Below are 18,617 nucleotides of genomic sequence, written 5' to 3'. Positions count from 1 at the left end.
CCACCTGGGTCTCTTTCCTGTCATTAAATCCCATCTCTGAAGAATGAATTGTTCATTAATGGATAAAAGGGAGTGGTCACACCCTCACCACCATCCCTTCCAGAAGGATCTCACCCCTGCTCTGCTTTCCCAGCTAATCCTACCCTAATCCTGCTCTGGAGTTTTGGTGGCATCACAGCACAGGGGAAGGAATGGCTGCCATCCAAACCATCGTTTGACACAAGCTAAGTGGAAAAACCACCAGCATCAAATTTTACCAGAAGCATTCCACTGATGTCCCAGGATTATTGTGTTCTTCAGAGTCAGAAGGATTGTATGTAACTTTACATGTAATGTTCTTTGAACATATGGTTCATAACATAAAAATCCCTTCATTTTAATTGACACAATAGGCTGGAATGGCTTTTTTTCCCTTGCCAAAGTACTTGTTATGGTCTGTATCACCTATAATGTGCATTCTGGAAAGCTCCTAACTAGGTATTTGGATGCTCGAATGCAAAAGATTGCTATTTATGAGACCATGAGACCACCTAGTGGGTCAATGATTTGCATTTTAAAAGTTCATTAATATGTACTGAGATCATAATAATGCCAGTGTTTCATCAGACCAACCTTCATCACATCTTGTAATAAATATCTTAAAAAAATATATTTTAATATAAAACAGAGGAGCATACAAATGTCTATTTTGTGACCCTCAAGTTGCTCTAATTGAAAGCTTAAAGGACACCGGGCAAAGCATTTTTCTCCCAACAGTGGATAAAATTATCTTTTCCTTCAGTTGTTTTTAAGAATCCACTAGAGGCTTGAAAGTGAAATCTATTTTTTTATCTATTCCCTTTTTCTTCCTTCATGGACACATATTGCTTTGCCATTGTACAGCTGCTTATGAGTGCTTGTCTGCCTGGCATTGATTTTTTTTCTTATTTAGGAATAGCACTACTGTGTATTTGTTTAGGAGAAAATGCACACATATAGAATTATATGGGTTTTCACACATATCACAGAGAGATATAAACTTCCTTCTGACAGCTGTGTAGCAACCCTGTGCTCTGCACCCCATCCAGATTTCACATCGAACAGCTTTACATCTCTGCACCTATCTTCAGTTGAAGTAGCCTTTATTAAACATAATCAGAAACACCTTTTCCTCTCAGCCCTGTGTTCATTCTGATCCATATTATTTTCTCTTTTGCAGATAAAATTCAGACTAATAATAATAATAATAATAATAATAATAATAACAATAATAACAATAATAATTCATCTAACAGAAGTATTATGTTTTGATTTTTTTGTGTGTCTTTTTCAGAACCACAGCATGGAGGAATTTACTTTAGACTCCCTTTCATTAAAGTTTAATCACAAAGGCATATACAGAGTTAGGTGAATGCCTGCATGACTTGTCTGAAATATAGGTTAATTAAGCAAGCTAAATATACTTTACAGAACAGAACAATAGAGCCAACCGTTCCGCAATTGAATTCACAAGACTACGAGACAAGTGATCATCCCGGCATTTGGAGCGAGTTTCCCCAGCCTGCTGGAACTTTATACAACAGCATAGACTAGCGGCAGGAGGAAAGACTGTAACCAGGGCACCCTTGCGGAGTGCCTGCGCGCCTCGGATGGCTCAGCCTGAGCCCCAGCCCCAGCCCGCTAACCTGGGACCCTTCAACAGCTCCCTGAGGGTTCTGTAAACTCCCAGTGTGAGTGGTAACTGCCTCCATTAGCTACCGCGACTTGCTGTTAACTAGGTTAAAAAAAGATAGCTCAGCTAGTGAATAATTAATGTGGCAGCACTTACAGAAACTCAAATTAAAAATGAGATAGTGGCACTTCCTCTCCTTTTGTTTGATCATGGAGCAGTTATCTTCAACATATTCTTTTTCTATTTTTTTTTTTTTTTTTTTTTTTACAGTTTGGTGTTTCCACTGTATTGGTGGACTATATTGGTTGTAGCTGTTGCTTTGTGGGATGTGAGATCTGAGGTGGGGAACTGACAGTACACATTTTATTCCTTAGTTCAGTTGAATTTCATTTACTTCCATTTATTTTCATTTCTTGGTGGATCCACTTTGTCAGTGCCCTAAAACCCCTAGGATAAGCAGAAGAACAGAGAGGGCATTTGCCTGGTGGGAATGGGACTGGCTGCCTCTCCTCTAGTCCAGAAGAGTGATGCTATTTACCTGTGTTTAATTCAGTGGATATTCTTTTAAATATCTGCTTAGGAACCAACTCTGCAGGCCAGCAAAGAAACAAAACTCCCTCTGATTTCAAGAGGGAACTTGCTCAGTGCCTGAATGCAGCATTTGGCCACAGAAGCTGTAACAAAAGCTTTGTTACCCCTAGTGCAGGAGATCCCAGTCAGATTCCCCCTGCAAATAAAGCAAGACCACATGCAGGAGACGGTCTCCTTAGCACCCTGTTTTGTAAAAGTCGGCATTCTGGACTTTGGCATTCTGCTTCCCCAGTCCTGTCTGCCTTGTACAGTTATTCACACTTCCACAGAGTGGATGTAAAACGTGAAGGAAAACTGGCAGTCATTTCCCACACCTTTTCTGCTGTTACTGATGACTAAATGAGGTGCAAAACAATGAAAAACCTCAGTGTCAGAAAAGACCAACTTGTCAGATCAAATCGCCCTAGGACAGATTCTGAGCAAACCTGCTGGACTTTCTCCTGCTGGTTAGGTAAACCAGTCTCACTAAAAGACTGGTTTACAGTTGTTACCTGATCCACCTCGGGACTTCAGAAGAATGAATTCATTCTGGCCATTAGTAAAACGTGGCATGTGCTTAGTCTGGCCTGGAATGATGTCCTTGCAGTGCAGGGAGCTGTGAGGACACTGCTCGTGTGGCACAGGGCACCGCTGAGCTCTGCTGGCTCTGGGAGTGGCCAGTCGTGCTGCTGGAACTGGGAGGGGACGGGTGGTACAGATAAATGTATTTACAGCTCTAAACTGTCTCCAAGATTTAACAGCTTGGGCTCTGTCTGGTGCAGTTCAGCAAGCATTTCACAGTGCTTTCATTTTGTTGGTTTTTTTCCTGCTAATAGGAGTAGAATATGACTGCTTTAACTCAAAGGACTGTAACTGATTAGTGATAAATTAGGATCAACTGACAGAACTTCAATTTTTAGAAGTTTACTCTGAATTAAAACAATGGGGAATCTGGCCCAGAAGGTGAGTTGTTGGTCCTGCTAAGCTGTTGGTCCCAGCTTTTCTAAGCTGTGAGGTCAAGACATTAAATTTTGGTCTCTGTGTGACCAGGTTGTGCCAAAACAGGCTGTGGTGACTGCAGTCTGACAGGGGGAAAAGCTGTATTTGCAGAGAGAACAAACAGGGAGCCTCTAAAATCTGGATCCCCCAGCAGGTCTGCAGTGAGTTTATGGAATCCTAGAGCTGAGCTGGTGACTTTATTCTGGGAGTGGCCAAGCAGTGCCACTCTGCAAACTCAAAAACACTCAAAGCTCCGGGAAGCTGAAAGCTCCAGGGCCTGCACAGCCCAGATTGCAGAGAAAAGGAGACGTCTGGGGTGGCTCTTGCTGAGGGTTCTCCCCACAATTGGCAGGAGATACCCATTACCTGATATCTGCCCAGCTTCTCTGTCAGTTCAGGGGGGCAGCATTGGCCTAAATACATCTTTTGAACAACCCAGAAGCTGCATGTCACAAAAGAGGCCATCCGTGCTCCCTCCTCACCATTTAGAGTGTCACAAGAAGTTTGAGAGCGATCTTTTCCCATAATTGGCTTTTTTAGCCACTCTGATGCTTTGGGATATGCATTTCTCACACTCTGTAAATGTTGTTTGCAGAACATAAATTTATGTAAAAGAATTTATTTAAAGTAAATAAGAGTTCTGTACTTACATGATCAAATACATTTACGTGAGTGTAGTATTCTTTCCTCCAAAAACCTGATCACAATTTGAAAGGTAACTCAGAAAAAAAAAAAAAAAAAAAAAAAAAAAAGTAGAACCTTCTGAATTACAAAGAGAGAAAGAGGGTGAAGAAAATTGAGGGCAGAAGGACCACACAGCCAGGCATTCTGCCATTTGCTATTGCCAGAACTGGCCTGTGACTTTGGATTATATGAGATACTTGAACGGAGGACAAAAAATTGTGTTTGATTATTTAAGGATGACATTAAAGTGAGATTTGCAGCAATCCTTTTGATTAAGCTAACATTTTCCCTTCTAGTGTCAGGGACCTTGTCAAAGTTTAGCTGCCTGTGTATAACCTTGGACATGAGTGAGGTGAAAGGTGCTGTGGGGGCTGCCTGCTGTGGGCTCTGGAGCTGCTGTAAGCTCAGGCCTTGCAGGTGAGCCTGTGCTGGGCTGATCCTAGTCCCTGACCTGCTGGCTTCCCTTCTGGATGCATCTGAGCGTTTCTCCAGGAGCTGTCTCAACCACTGAGCCGGTCGCTGTCACCTTTTTTGGGTGCTGGGAGGCTGTGCCTTTGGGAGCAGCCCACCCTCGCTTCTCCCTGGCACTCAGATCCTTTGGTGCTGGGAATCCTCACCTGTGCTAACAGCACTTTGACTGTCACTTGCTGCAGGGACAGGGCTATGGAATTACCAGTAAGTTCCTAAGAAATTCCTTCCTGAGACAGAGCAGCAGCCCCCCTATACCCTGTGCCTGCAGTGCTGAGAGCAGGAGGGACCGGTGCTTCTGTTGCCTGAAAAGCATTGAACTTGCCTCTGCCAAGCCTATGGGATGCAGGCTCCTAGAAGGTGTCCTCAGGTAGGCAGTTTGAGGATAAGAGTCTACTCTTCTAAACTGAGGAGTACTGTGATCATGCCTAGAAAAAAAGAAGCAGCCAGAGGGAAAAAAAGCATGTAAAAATGTAGAAAGCAGAAGTAAGATAAGGACTTCAGGGTTCATGAAAGGGATATAGGAGGAAAAACTTGTATTTTCTGCCCTTGTATCTTTATTTCTGCTTCTTATCACTCCTAGTTTTGCACACTCTTTTTTCTTGCCTCTTCTATATCCTTCTCTTCTCTCGCTCCTTCCCTGGCATGATGTGATACACTGTAGCTTAAAATCTTGGCACTCTTTTGAACTGCCAAGTTTAAAATTCTTTGAGTGGCTTTGAGTGGTAATAGCTGAAATATTTCATTTTAGTGAGAGGTTAAAGCTAGGTCACCAGTTCCCAAGTACATTTTGAGAGAAAAATTAAAAATACTCAGATTTACTTATTTTTTAGTTCACCAACTTGAGCAAAACATGCGGAGTCAGTCTTTGGTGCACCTCTCAGAAGGGAAGTGCAGGAGGAAGACAGCTGAGGGGGGCTTTTAGTGCCTGTTTGCAACCCTCAATTTCTAGGGCAAGGAGGCTTGGTTGGAACTTCTGTACTTTGGCATGAATTGCTTCTTTCGTGATCCCACTGTTGGCAAACAAGGTCGTTTTGTGTGTGTTTGGTTGTGAGGGATCCCCAGTGAGTCCTGAACAGAGGAAGCACTGTAGTTTTGGGGTTTTTCCCTTCCTTTGACTGGCTGTGTGTGCCTCACGGGGTCTGGGAGGTGAGTAAAATCACCTAGACATTAATTCTTTCGTCAGTCAGAAAAAATCATCCTGATGATGTCATTTTCTGTCAGGACCAAGGGTTTGCCCACAGTGGCTTATGGAATATGACCCTTCCTCCTCTTTTGGGGAATTTGGGGACAATCTTCTTATTTTAGAACAGCTTTCCATAGCTTGAAGGAAGAGAATGATTATAAAGGTCTCCTAGTCACTAGCTTGTGTCAGTGCAGCTTAACAGAAATTTCAGGGTGGGTTTTTTTGCTTTCTTTACTTATTTCCTTTACTTTTCTTTACTTGCTTTACTTATTTACCCACCCATGTCTTTAAGTCAATTCATTTTCTCACTATTCAGATGTCAGCCGGGGAGTCACAAATCAATATCTGACCACGTAATTTTTTTGGTGTAGGAAATGAGGCATGTTTAGGGGGTTACAAGAAAAGAATGACAGAAAAGGGCACATTTTGAAGTGAAGTTAACGCTCTGGAACTGGACAGATTGACATCAATCAATAGAGCACAAGGAGCTGCTCAACGGCTGTTGCTTAAATTTGTTCTAGAATGACCATTTCCAGGGGAAGGTAATTCAGTTTCTGTGCTGTTGTGTGTCCCAGTCCTGCCTCATGATACATGCAAACACTTCCCTAAGCAACTTCTCTGCTTCTCAAATTAACTATTAATGAAATGGCTATTGGATTACATTGGTATTTATTACCGCTGTGCTTCCCAGTTACTAGAATCTTGGAAATGATCCTTTCCATACTATCATCCAAGTCATTACTGTGAATAATTAGAAAGCTGGGCTGTACCCTACTGGTAACCTCTTTCCACCTTGAAATAATCCCATTTACTTCCACTGTTTGTTTCTTGCCCTTCAGCCAATTTTCAGTCGTTGTAGGCTGCCAGTTTCCTTCCTATTGTGTGAGTCTGCACCTTAGGCGCTAGTCTCCCATATGGAAATGTTTTCAGAAAATAGGAACTACATTTCTTGTAGCCAGTCTCCCTTTAATCATTCCCTGTTACACTCTCATGCTTATATATTCAACATTCCTTTCCTTTCCCTTGTTGGAAACATTTGCCAAACTGTTTCAATGCTGGGTCCCTTTTTGGAGGGCTTGAATTGTCTCTCCATCTTTACCTTCCCATCTTGCTTGTAAATCACATCCCTGAATAGGGATTCTAAGGCCTTTCTGAAATTGTCCATAGGCAGGGAACCCTCAGGATAGCTGTGAGAATTTCATGGGGAGAGGATGAGGTCTCTGGTCTCTATCTTGGTGTAAATCTCTGAAGGGGCACTAGTGTTGCACCACTAGCATTTTTGTGGCATAAATTGGGGGATTTTGATTGTACAGGAAATTTAATTAGATTTAATGCTAATTAAATTCATTTTTTTCATATTAACACGTTCACAAATATTATTGCATCTCGTTAGATTTCATTCTTCTATCCATACTGAACAATATTCAGTGGTAGTTTCAGATTACAATAAGTTCATTATGAAGATAAGGCGGAATTAGTGTAGGAAGCTCAGCTGGTTGAAGGGGTCTGTGCTTTAATTACTGCAGAGGGTGTGCATATTAATTACAACACAAGTGATATTTACTGTACCTCAGGAACATATGACAGGGTAAAGATACTGACAGCACCAGCTAATAAACTCAGTATGATAATGAGGAGAAAAGACCATAAAAATAGAAGGAAATAAAATTATTCATAAAGTATATTGATCCCAAAGTAAAGACATTAAGCTCTGATGAAGGGCAACAAAAGGGAAGCTCCTCACTTTATCAAACAAATAACCAAAGTAGAGAAATGTTAGCAGAGAGACAGATTGTCATTATCCTGGTCATGTGACCACGCTCTAGAGACTACATGTGAGCAGTACAATATAAGATTTTTCTTTTAATAAATCAGCAGAAAGCCAAGCTTTTACCTGCAGCATATCAGGTCGCAGTGGTTTTGATGAGCTGGTGGGCTGGCCACGTTGCAAGGTGATGTTTGAAGAGGAGGGATGGGAACAGACCATTCTTTGGCTGAGGAGCCATCAGCAGCTCCACAAAGAAATAACATGGCTAATTGCTTTGGGCTGTGCTAATTGCTGCTGCGTTTCTGCAGGTTTTGTTCTAATCCTAATGTTCAAGCAGTTGTGTTAAATCATTTCTGAGCCACCTTACAGGAAGCCTCCCTTTCAACTGGTATTTAAGCAGATACCAAGCATGACATGCAGTGGAAGGACCTGTTGCACATCTGCCAACTGTGGGGTCAATCCCTTGGTATGGAGTCCAGCTTCCCTGGCTGGACCTGTTAGAGTATTCCCTGTATTTCCCTGCTGGCATTTATACCTTGTTTGCTGCTTGGCAGCAGCTCACAGAGGGTGACCTGTTCAGATGACAAATCCTAAGGGGAGATAAGATGGACTCAGCCTGTTGTTTCTTAGCTCCGTTGGTAGTAGTTGCACACCCCCCCCCCCACCCCTAGGACTTGTGCCAGGACAATCCTGTTCATCTGTCTCCTCTTTAGAAAAAAGCCAAGGCTGTGCAAGTGAGCTGGGAGGAAAAAAAAAAGAAAGTAAATAATTTCTTCCAGATGTAAATAATATCTTCCTTGACATTTCAAACTGAAATGGAAAGGAAGAACCTCATCTTTTGCATGTAGCTACTGCACATGCTGATAACTCTGATGTAATTATTTTGTAATACATTCACTGGTTATTTCAAAAGATTTTGCCCAAATAAAATAGACAGGAGCAGTTCAGTCCTTCGTGCCTGGCAGCCTAGGTCAGTGTCTGAATAAGACAGGAGCGACAGAGTGTGAGGAAGTTTTAGTACATATAGCTCTTTTCACTCTAACCACTGTGCTCCACAGTGTGTTTTCCTGTAAGGAGTTGCTGCAGGTTGGGTGACAGGAGGAGGAGAAGCTGGCAACCAAAGCCATCTTTGCTCCAGCCTTCATCTCTAAAGACCTGTGTTCAATCCATTTACTGAGAGCTGCACACGTCCCAGCTCTGTGTCATCACAGCCTTGGCAGGTGTGTGTTACCTGTCACAGAGCTCTTCAGCCTTGGCACATATGTCAGTCTTGGCTTAAAAAGACACCTGCCTTGAAACAGCCCCTCCTGGTCAGGATTGCTGGACTCCACTGAAGCCTGAAGTGGACCCCATTTTATTCAAATGATCCTTCCACTTGTTGGAGCACTGGTTGATTTGTTTTGTTTTGTTTTGTTTCTTCTTTCCATCCTACAATTAAGAATCAACATTTTTTCCCTCTTAATTCTTGACAGGTCAAGGAAATAATGTAATACTTGTATTTTTGGTACACTGGTTAGCATTAAATCAAACAGAACAAATGAAAAAACTCTATTGTCAGTGGTATTGCCATAGTGCCCCTATCTTGAATGTTTCTTTCCATCTTCTGTAGAAGTTCTGCTTACTGAACTGCGTGAAAGATCCTAAATTTTCCATCCTGTCTGTTGTTTGTTCTGTATTAATTTAGCTTTCTTTGCGGTTATCCGCCTGACTGGTCCACTGTAAAGACATAAAGTACAACTTTTTAACTGTTTCTTTTTTTAAAGTCATATACTGGTTTAATACATTAGTCAAACTCAACTGCACTTTAAATATCTAAGGCACTTGAATATATAAAACAGATTGAAAGTACTGCAAGAGCAGTTGGTATCTTGACATTTCAGGTACTTTTATCTAGAGCCAGGAAGCTCAAGAATATACAAACCAGAAAAAATTATAACAAAAGTATATGACCAGTTTAAAAGCTTCAAAAAGATTTGGTTTGTATCTGATAAAATTTTGGATGGTTTGGGCTTTATTTTCTTTAAGTGAATTTGCCTATTCAGTTGTAATTCAGTGAGTAAAAGACTAATGACTTTCCAGTGGCTTCTGGGAAATGTGTTAATGCTCTTGGTTCCTGCCCAACTTTGGGAGCAGTAAGACCCCTGCTACTCTGGGCACTTGTGCTCCTGTGTTTGACAGAAGGATTGAGGTTTCTTTTACTCTCTCACCCTCAGAGATGGTCTATCCAGGATTAGGACTGAAGCAGATTTGAGGACATTGGGGAAACATATGTTCTTTCTGTGCATGCTTCACATATCTTTAAATTTCACAGTTTCTGGGCTCTGATTCAGTGTCTTTCAGTGATGCATTTATCAACAGATTTTTAAAAGAGGAAAAAAATACAGAAAAGTTAACCTCTATCCTTAGTTCATTGTGCAGTTGCTACTCGTGAGGAACAACAAGGAATAAAAAGCAAGACAGTGATGTCTTGATATTTTTGATGAGATAAACATGCAGAATTGCTGATCTAAACACTGATACTTAAGGACTGATTGGAAAAATTTCATTAAAACCAGAATTTTAAACCTCTCCTTTTGTATCTCACTGTAAATTTATTGTCTTTGCTGGAGACAGTCTTCACTTAGCCCTTTTGGATGGTTAAGCCTGTGAAGTCATGCACATGTTAAGTAAAGGCACTTACAATGCAAACATTTAGGTGCTTCCCTAAATCATAGTCTTAACCTAGACGAGATTTTAAGATAAACTTGTGTTCAATTGGCTTCAAGCTGAGCACTGTGTTCATGTGTCAGGGCTGGGAATAAGCTCTGTTTTGGTCCTGTAGGACATAACAGTATTTCCAGGATCAGAAGGAACTGGGATAAGTGAAACAGTCAGCTCAGGTTTATTCTAGAGGGCTTGCAAAGTAGGGCACAAAAGGGTGTTAGTGCATTCATCAGACTTAGTCTTTCAAGGTCTTTTAAAGGGTGCTGTGTAAAGACCTCATAATAATTGGAATCACTTCAGGGTAGATCCTGCTCCAAGTTTAACACCTGTTGAAAAGGAGGAACCCAAGCACAAGAATAAACTGGCCTAAACTGGCCTTTCTTGAATCCTTTGCCATTCTTTCCTCCCATACAAGACCCCACTAATTACTTTCTGTGGGAGTTGACATGATGTTAATAATTTTGGCCAATCAGTGTTCCATAATATTGTGAGGAATTCCAGAGCTAACCCAACTGTGTATTTGGCAAATACGATGAAGTGGCCCACACTGAAATTTGGGTTCTTGGATGTGCTTTTCCATCTTGAATCAGTGCTCACATAAGAGTCAATGAACTCAGCTCAATTAAGAGGCTCTTTAGGACGGGGCTGGTTGTTATGCCAAATGAAATAGAACACAGTGTGAGGGTGGTCGAAGAGGATAAATCACAAAGAAGAAAATATTTTAATGCCATATATGTATAGATCAATGGCATGTCCTTATCTTGAATTCATATTCACTTTTGCTCACCTTATCTCAAAGAACATAACAGAAATAGAAATGGTCCAGAGAAGGGCAAAGAAAATGGGTAGCACCCTCTGAGAGACTTTAATATAAAGCTACATTAAAAAGGGCAGGATTATCATTTAGTTTGGAAAGAAGAAGAGCAGGAGGAAATGTGGCAGAGGCATATGAAATAAAATAATGAAGGGCATAGATCAGGCCAGTTGGCTGCTTCTCATTACATTTGTCTGTAATAAAAGGAAAAAAGGGAATTCAAAATAGAATAACAACAGTCCAAAGAGTGATTCATTAGTGAGTGACAAAGTGCAGCACACGATGCATGCCTTTAACATGTGGAACTCAGAGCTGCAGGATGAAATAAAGCCCAAACTATTTACCCTAGGAAAGCCCAAAACAAATTTCCCTTTAATACTCAGATTGTAGGTTATAGTTCTTGAACCAGGATTTAAGTAAAAGCTGCTGTTTCCCTTCATGCACATAAGGGATTTACTTGCTGGGGTGGTGGGATACTTTTTCCCTGAGGTTCTGTATTGCCAAGTTTAGATACAGAATGCAGCAGGACACGCTGGACACCTTTCCTTGCTGTGGTCTCTATCAGTTACTGTCAGACAGGAGCTGTAAGTATAAGAATTATTCAATGACAATTCTGAAGTTGCTGTCCAGTGACAATTTATCAGCTGCTTCTTTTCTGTGCAAAGAAAACCAGACTCCTCTTTGGGGTCTAGATGCTTCTTGCAGTTTGCCTGCTTTGCTTTCTGTCTTTGGCCTTGTCAGAGTTTGGTAACTTGGTTGGGATAGTTACTTACTGCTTCTGGCATTTCACTCCCTTAGCTGCCTTCAGTCTCCTGGTGGTTGTAGAGTAAGGATCAAGGTCCTACATGGGCTTTTAACAACCTGATCATTATAAAGCAAACACGATCATTAATGATCCTCCCTTTATTAATGCACTTTATTAAGTAGCTTTTCCTGTGTGTCTGGCAAATGCACTTAAGGTAAGTTAGGAACAATTCTGCTGAGTAAATAAAAATATTACAGGTAAGTAACAGCAAAACATTAGTTAGGATATCCAGGGCACTCTGGAAAACAGACACACTCTATTGCATTTAAATATCATGTTCAGTCAATTGGGTTCCTGTTCTTCACTTAGTTTTCATTTGTAAATATTGCAAAAATTTACCAGGCTGCCTTGCTGCAAAGAAACACTCCGGTTGGACTCAGTGCTTGCTTTTCTCTTAAATTCCCTCTTAGATGAATAAACAGAATATTGAGAAAATACTGAGAATCTTTCTGAGCCTTGTATTTGGTTAGTCAACAGTAACTTGTCAGCTTTCTGGCTTTCTTTCTTTCTTTTTTTTTTTTTTTCGAAGAAAAGGCAGTATGTCTTTGTTGTCAGTAATGTATCTCTGGTTTGTAAAATACAATTGTCTTTAAAGACATTTGAGTACACAGTTACACAAACTTAGCTTCTACTGAAATGGAATGTAAGCACTTTCCTCCTAAGCAAATTTAGTGCTGAAGAGGACTGAGCAAAGTATGGAAAAAATCCTCACAAATATTTCTCATATGAAAACAGAACTGCAACTGAAATACGCTGTGACCTTGTCATGTTTGCTTTACCTGAACAATGAGAGGTCAAATCACATTAACACAGATCCTCACAAATACATGATTTTATGCTTGTATTTCTGCATATTCACAGGGAAGGAAATTCCTCCTCATGCTGAAAGGGTAGCAGCATTTAGGCATCACCCGTCACCCCTGCTGGCTCTACCCCAGATTATACAGCAGGTTTGTGCTGTATGTGTTTCACCCTACCTGACCTACACAACCCAGCCCAAAGTGAGATTTCTTCTTTTCCTGCAAGCTGTCTCCTTGCTGCTCCTGCCTTGTCAGGGATGCTCCATTGTTCACAGAGCTGGTGTTTGGCTCTTGTCTAGACCAATGTTCGCTCATCACAATACCCCTGTCAACACCGTGCTCTGGATGTGTGAGCTGCACTGCATTACTGTTGTCAAATGGCTCTGCTGTCATGTAGTGTTTAAATGTAAAAGATATAGGTGACGAAGGAAGGCTGCAGATTTGTGCTGAAAATCTGGATTTTAAGTTGTCTGCAGCACACAAGTTGAAAAGCTGAGACAGTTTTACAATAAATGTAAGCAGTTTAAGCAAGCTTGTAGCTATCAAGATGTGGATGTATGTTTTCCCCTCTGAAATGTGCTGCCTTTCAAGAACACAAGTGTGGCATTTAGGTGACAGTGTACTGCTCATCTGTGTGCCCTTTCCAGGGATGACTCTGCTTCTGTCTCCTCCCGTCTGCACACCCTGCAACTCTGAGGGTCTTCTGTGACCCTGCCACAGGCTACAAGACCAAGGAGCTGCAGAGGAGTTGAAGCTGTGAGTGACAGAGGAAAAGATGCCAATGAATAAAATGCAGTGCACTCTTTCACTTACAACAGTTTCATTTCAGATCTGTTTGGGGTATTTTTCCTATGTGCTAGAAGCGTTTTATTTTTGAATAATTTCTTCTGTTGCTATTTGCCTACCTGCTTCTATCTTACTTTCTGTTTTGGTCCAATATTCATTCACGTTCCTGGTCTTCTCCAGACTACATTATGGGTGAACTTTATAAAATCCTGCTTTTGAGAATAATTTTGAGTCACTGACTAAATCAGAAACAACAACAACAAAAAAGTCAGAAATAAGAAGAAAAGCTGCTTTCCTTCCTCTTTCTCTGTTATACCACAGAGGGAACTGGTGTCAGAAGACACTGGGGTTTTTTGTTGCCCTGAATTGGAGCACAGACTCTGGCCACATTCAGGGAAGTAAAGATCTCTTGGTCTGTGTAGTTCTTGGCAGATTTAACTGCAAATGCATCTTGATTAAAAAGCAGGTAAAGTTCCTTGTGTGGACACCACTTGTCTGTCTGTGGGTCCCTATATTCCTTCAGAAAATACTACCTTTCCTTATAAAGAAGACCCCAAACCAAAATCCCCCAAACAAAAAAGCATTGAACAACTCCCCCACACCCCACTTGCAATTAGTCATTACCTACTGTTGCTTGCAATTTGTTGGCAGATCAAGCTACAATCTGTTGCACTATGACAGATCAATTTCTGCAATTCATTACAGAACTGAGCCAAAACAAAATAACTTTTTCTCTCCTCCCCCCCTTCCCCTACCCGTAGTGCTACAGCCTCTGGTTAGCTGAGATCCTTGGACTTTTTTTGGAAAGGAGCAGATGGAAGGCAAAAGAGGGATGGGAAAAATGAGCCTTGCTCACTGCAATGCCCTTAATGTGTGTGTTAATGTGAGATCAGTCCCCATCCCTGGAGCAAGCTTCTGTGCAGTCCTGAAGGAATATTTCAATCACTGAATCCTGTACAAAATACATTGCTCAAACTTGTCCTTACACTGTAACCATCACAGCCTGCCAAAGATTTGCCAAAGTCAGGGGTGGGACTGCTGTTTTGTGGGAGCTGCATCTCAGCTTTCCTTTGCTTAGGAGGGTGGCAGGGGCCTGGCAGTTGTTTTTCTCTTAGGAAACTATAGTCACCCTTGCATTACCTCCAAGAATGCTTAATTAAATATCACTAATGGTTATTACATGAAAACTAGGATAGAAGATTTTTTTTTTCTGATTACATTTTGTAGCTTTTGTCACCTGACTTGATAAGTAGAAAAGTAGCACAGTGACATTTTCAAAACGCGCAGTCCCTTGAGCCTGGAAGATAACCCAGACAAGAAAGCTCAGCTTGATTCCAACACTGCTTTGTGATGTGTACTCCTCTTTTTCAGGAGCTGCACTGCAACAGCTGCTAAATCCAGAGAAAAGGGGGAAAGGTTGCTGTTATACGGAGTTTAGTTGTACAAAAAGCAGATATTTTCATGGATTTTATAAATGAACACACTTGGCATTCCAGGGCATCCTGTGCTTGTTGATTGTGCTACCTTCACTAATTTTGAATACTGAGGAGCAGCCACCAGATTATTTGCTCTTCTTTTTCCTCAAATCCCTGAAGCACTCAAACCTGTTGATGCTTAGAGTCATCAGATCCTGCGGGGGTCACTGAGCAGATGTGGGACAGCTTCTTGCAGTCTTGCAGCCTCAGCTTCCCAAAGAAGGGAGGAAAACCTGTATTAAAAAATCCCATCCTTTGTGGGGCAAGGTTTGTGGAAGTGCTGACACATTAGCACTTGAATGGAGCAGACAGCTTTTGGGACAAGTGCAGGGAGCTAAGGATAACAAATTCCCTTGGGGTTACTGCCAGAGATGGGGACAGCTGGGAAGTCAAGGAGGGTCACTCTAGCAATACTTGGTCACTGGCTGCTTCTTGCCAGTCTTGTCCCACTTGTGACTTGAGTCCCCCATGAAAATTTGCTTTCCCCAGGTATTTCAGTCTTTGAATACAATGACACACAGGTAGGGGTGCTGAACCAGAACAGAGAGAGAGGAGTCTCCTCTTTCAACAGGCTAGAAAACCCCCTCATCTTCCTCAAATCTTTTGCTTCAAACATGCATTGACACACATTTTCCCAGCAAGTTATCCAGAAAACTTCAGGATCCTTAAAAGTCCACTTTTTTATTGCTAATATTTGCAGATCTTTTTGAGGAAAAATATTTGAAGCTGGTATTTGTAGCAAATAACATCAAGATTCTGACTGTAGTCCCTAGCACAGACATTTAGATGTTGATAGACTGTTTTTATGCACCTTTAATCCCAGCTGAGACAGGGACTTTTTTATTATATTTTAAGGAGTAATATAAGACATTATAATTGTGCTCTTGCCCTTTAAGGAAGCTGTACTCAGAAAGTGCCTATGCATATTGAAGAGTTGTATGGATTTCAACATATTATTGTGTTTATCATCATTTAACAGTGCTGTTCTGATAATGAAGCTGAACTTCTGAATTCCAAAATTGAGCCGAAAATTCTGAAATCTGAAATGCACTCCATAGAAACTGTCTTGGATATGTGCAGAAATTCAGAGATACAGATGGGAACTGAGGCTTTATCAAATTATTTGGCTTTCATTAGAGCTGAATAAATAGTAACACATGAAACCTATTTCTATCCAATTCCTTTGTTCTGGTAAATTACTACCTACGTCTGTAGCTTTTCTAGTTCCTGTGTTCCTAGAGCGGCAAGTGCTTTTTCCCTTCGGAGCATTTTGTTTAAGGATTTAACCCCTCTATTCCCCGTTTCACTCCCCTCAACAATACACAGACATTTCAAAAAAAGTACATTTGGAAACAAGTATTTTTTGAATCAGCTTGGAGTACAACTCCAGAACAAATTGTTTTTTTGGGGTTTCTATACTTTTGGCATCCTTCACTTCCTGTAGCACGCTGGTAAAAGGAAGGTGTCTTTTCATTTGAACAGAACAGTTGTAGCATGATATGGAATATTCCCAGCATTTCCATAACAGGCCAGGCATTAATATTTGCACACTGGTTGCTGATGTGCAGGTGAACACCAGGCCTTGCCCGTCAGTCTCCAGGGGAATCGATTCCCTGCCCTGAAATGCTGGTGCTGCTCTGCAAAGAGCAGCCCTGGACACAGACAAACAACTACAGGAAATATCCCTAATGTTAAATACAGTATAAAGAATCTGTTTTTCCCCCTCTTATTATTCCTATTGTTTTACTTCCAGCCCTCTTGCTAGCGGCTGCCTTTGTGGCACTTCAGCTGTGATTAGATGGGCGGGCAGGCAGCTTCCTCTAGAGCTGAAGCCAGCTGGGGGAAAAGACTGGCAAAGCCTCAACTCCTCGTCTACCCAGTGCCTCTATGGCAGAGTTTATTATCTCCACAGCTCTGTGACATGCCCAGCCTGTGTGAGCCAGGGCTCAGAGCACGAGTCAATATTCAGAAGGCACAGCTCCCTTATCACTGCTCTGGTGCTATCCTTATTTTGATGAAGTCATAACCTAAAAAACTGCCTAATAGCCAAGAGGCTGGGGGGAAGGGAGGAGGAGAGGCAGAGAGAGAGGGTCATCCACTTCTAATGCTGGAAACCCTGTGATAATCTGTTCCATGCATTCAAATGAAAATATGACTTCTTGGCAGAGAATAGCATTATAATGTAAAATCCCATATGCTGTTATACAGTATGTTGCAATCTGTTTTACTGCTGCCTCTATTCTAACGAGTGAATACTGCCAATAAAGCAATTGAAGATAACACTAATTGCTTATTTCTGTGATCCATAATTTTTATGACTGCCTTATAGCTCTTTAGTCAAATAGATGTTTTTTGGCCTCTCAGATCTAGAACTCGTGTACTGTAGCGATTGAGGCTGAAAATCTGCATGCTGGCCTGAGAGGTTTTTCTAAGCTGATTAATAGTGTGTGTGAGAGAGGGAAATAATTGAAAAGTGTTAAAGAAAATAGAAGTCTTAAATCAGTCATAATAGGTCATAACACTGGATCCCGTCAATATTTTTTAATATAAATTGGGCTGTTTCTCTATGCCTCTTGCTTTTCCAGGATTGTCTTTGCTGCCGAGTAATCAGACACTGGTTTTTAAAAATAAAACTCCCTTAAGCTTTTCAGAGCAGCGGTGGCTGCTGGCTGGCGTTCCAATCACCTCTGTGTCTCCACGAGACAGAAATGACCCCACTGATGTATGAGGCTAGTCAAGTCCTAGACTGGCAGCTTCAAATCTGGGCTGGTTTTGTGAATGACCAGTTTTGTCACTTACAGGGCAGATCCCACCATCTTTGGATACCTCCTGTGTCATTTGAGTCACTGTCCAAGACTCCAAACTCAAGGTGCCATGCTAAAGGTACTTCTGAAGGACAGCTGAGAGAAGGGGTTTGATTTGTAACTGATTTGGAGTTCCACAAGGGATCTGCTTGTTTGGCCATTTCTCAACAATGCTGAGGTTGTGCTGCAGCTTTTAAAGCAGCCCCCTGCAGACCCAGGGAAATGCTTTCCTGGGTCCCAAAAATTCATGTCTCACAACAGCTGTTAGGAAACTGAACCCCCTGTTAATGAGAAGGTACAGTGGTTTTGGTTCACTAATTTCAGATTTTCCTAATTTTGAGATTTGAGAAGGTCAGAAACTTCTGCATAGACACTTGGACACATGTGCAATGCTCTGATGTTTAAGGCACTTCTCTTATTTAAGGCAGATATACTTCAGCTGTACAGTATGACAGAAGAGGTGAATGCAGCCCCATTTTTGGGTTGTGAACATCTCCTTGCTCATTTGGTGACCTCTGGTAGAGTGCTGTGTTGTGGGGATGGCCAGCAGGGAGGGTGGGTGCTATCTCCAGGGGAGCTCCTATCATAGCCATAACCCTTTCCCACAGTTTATTGCATTATAGGCTATTGCTTATGTGCTTAAAGAACATGACCAGAGAGCTGTTAGTGCTCACCGTGGCAGTGGGAAATATCCTCCGAGGCTGTTCACAACCCTGGGAAGGAAGGTGGCTGTGGTTTCTCTTCCAGGGGCAAGGAAAGGCCACCAAGGCCTGTTGTCCCGGCAGGGCGCTGGGGCAGGTGCAGGTACAGGCAGCTGTGAAGGGAGGGGCAGCAGGGCGCAGCGAACGGGCTGAGGCAGCTCCGGCTGGGCACGGCCTCCCCTGCCCGACCTCCCGGCAGCGAGGCCGGCAGGAGCCGGGCCCTGCGCTGGGGCTGCTCCCGCCGGGCCTCCCGGGCACGCCTGGCACGGCCTGGCACGGCCTGGCACACCGCGGAGTCCCGCAGGGACAGCGAAAGGGCCAGCCAGCACCGGATCCGGCAGGATTCACAGCTCGCAGGAGTGGCAGACATTGCCACGGGCTGCCTTTCCTCCATCTCTGGGTG

Source organism: Taeniopygia guttata, chromosome 3, assembly GCF_048771995.1.
Source record: "Taeniopygia guttata chromosome 3, bTaeGut7.mat, whole genome shotgun sequence".
Lineage (NCBI taxonomy): Eukaryota > Metazoa > Chordata > Aves > Passeriformes > Estrildidae > Taeniopygia > Taeniopygia guttata.
The sequence above is the reverse complement of the archived record's forward strand: the minus strand, read 5'-3'. Positions refer to the sequence as shown.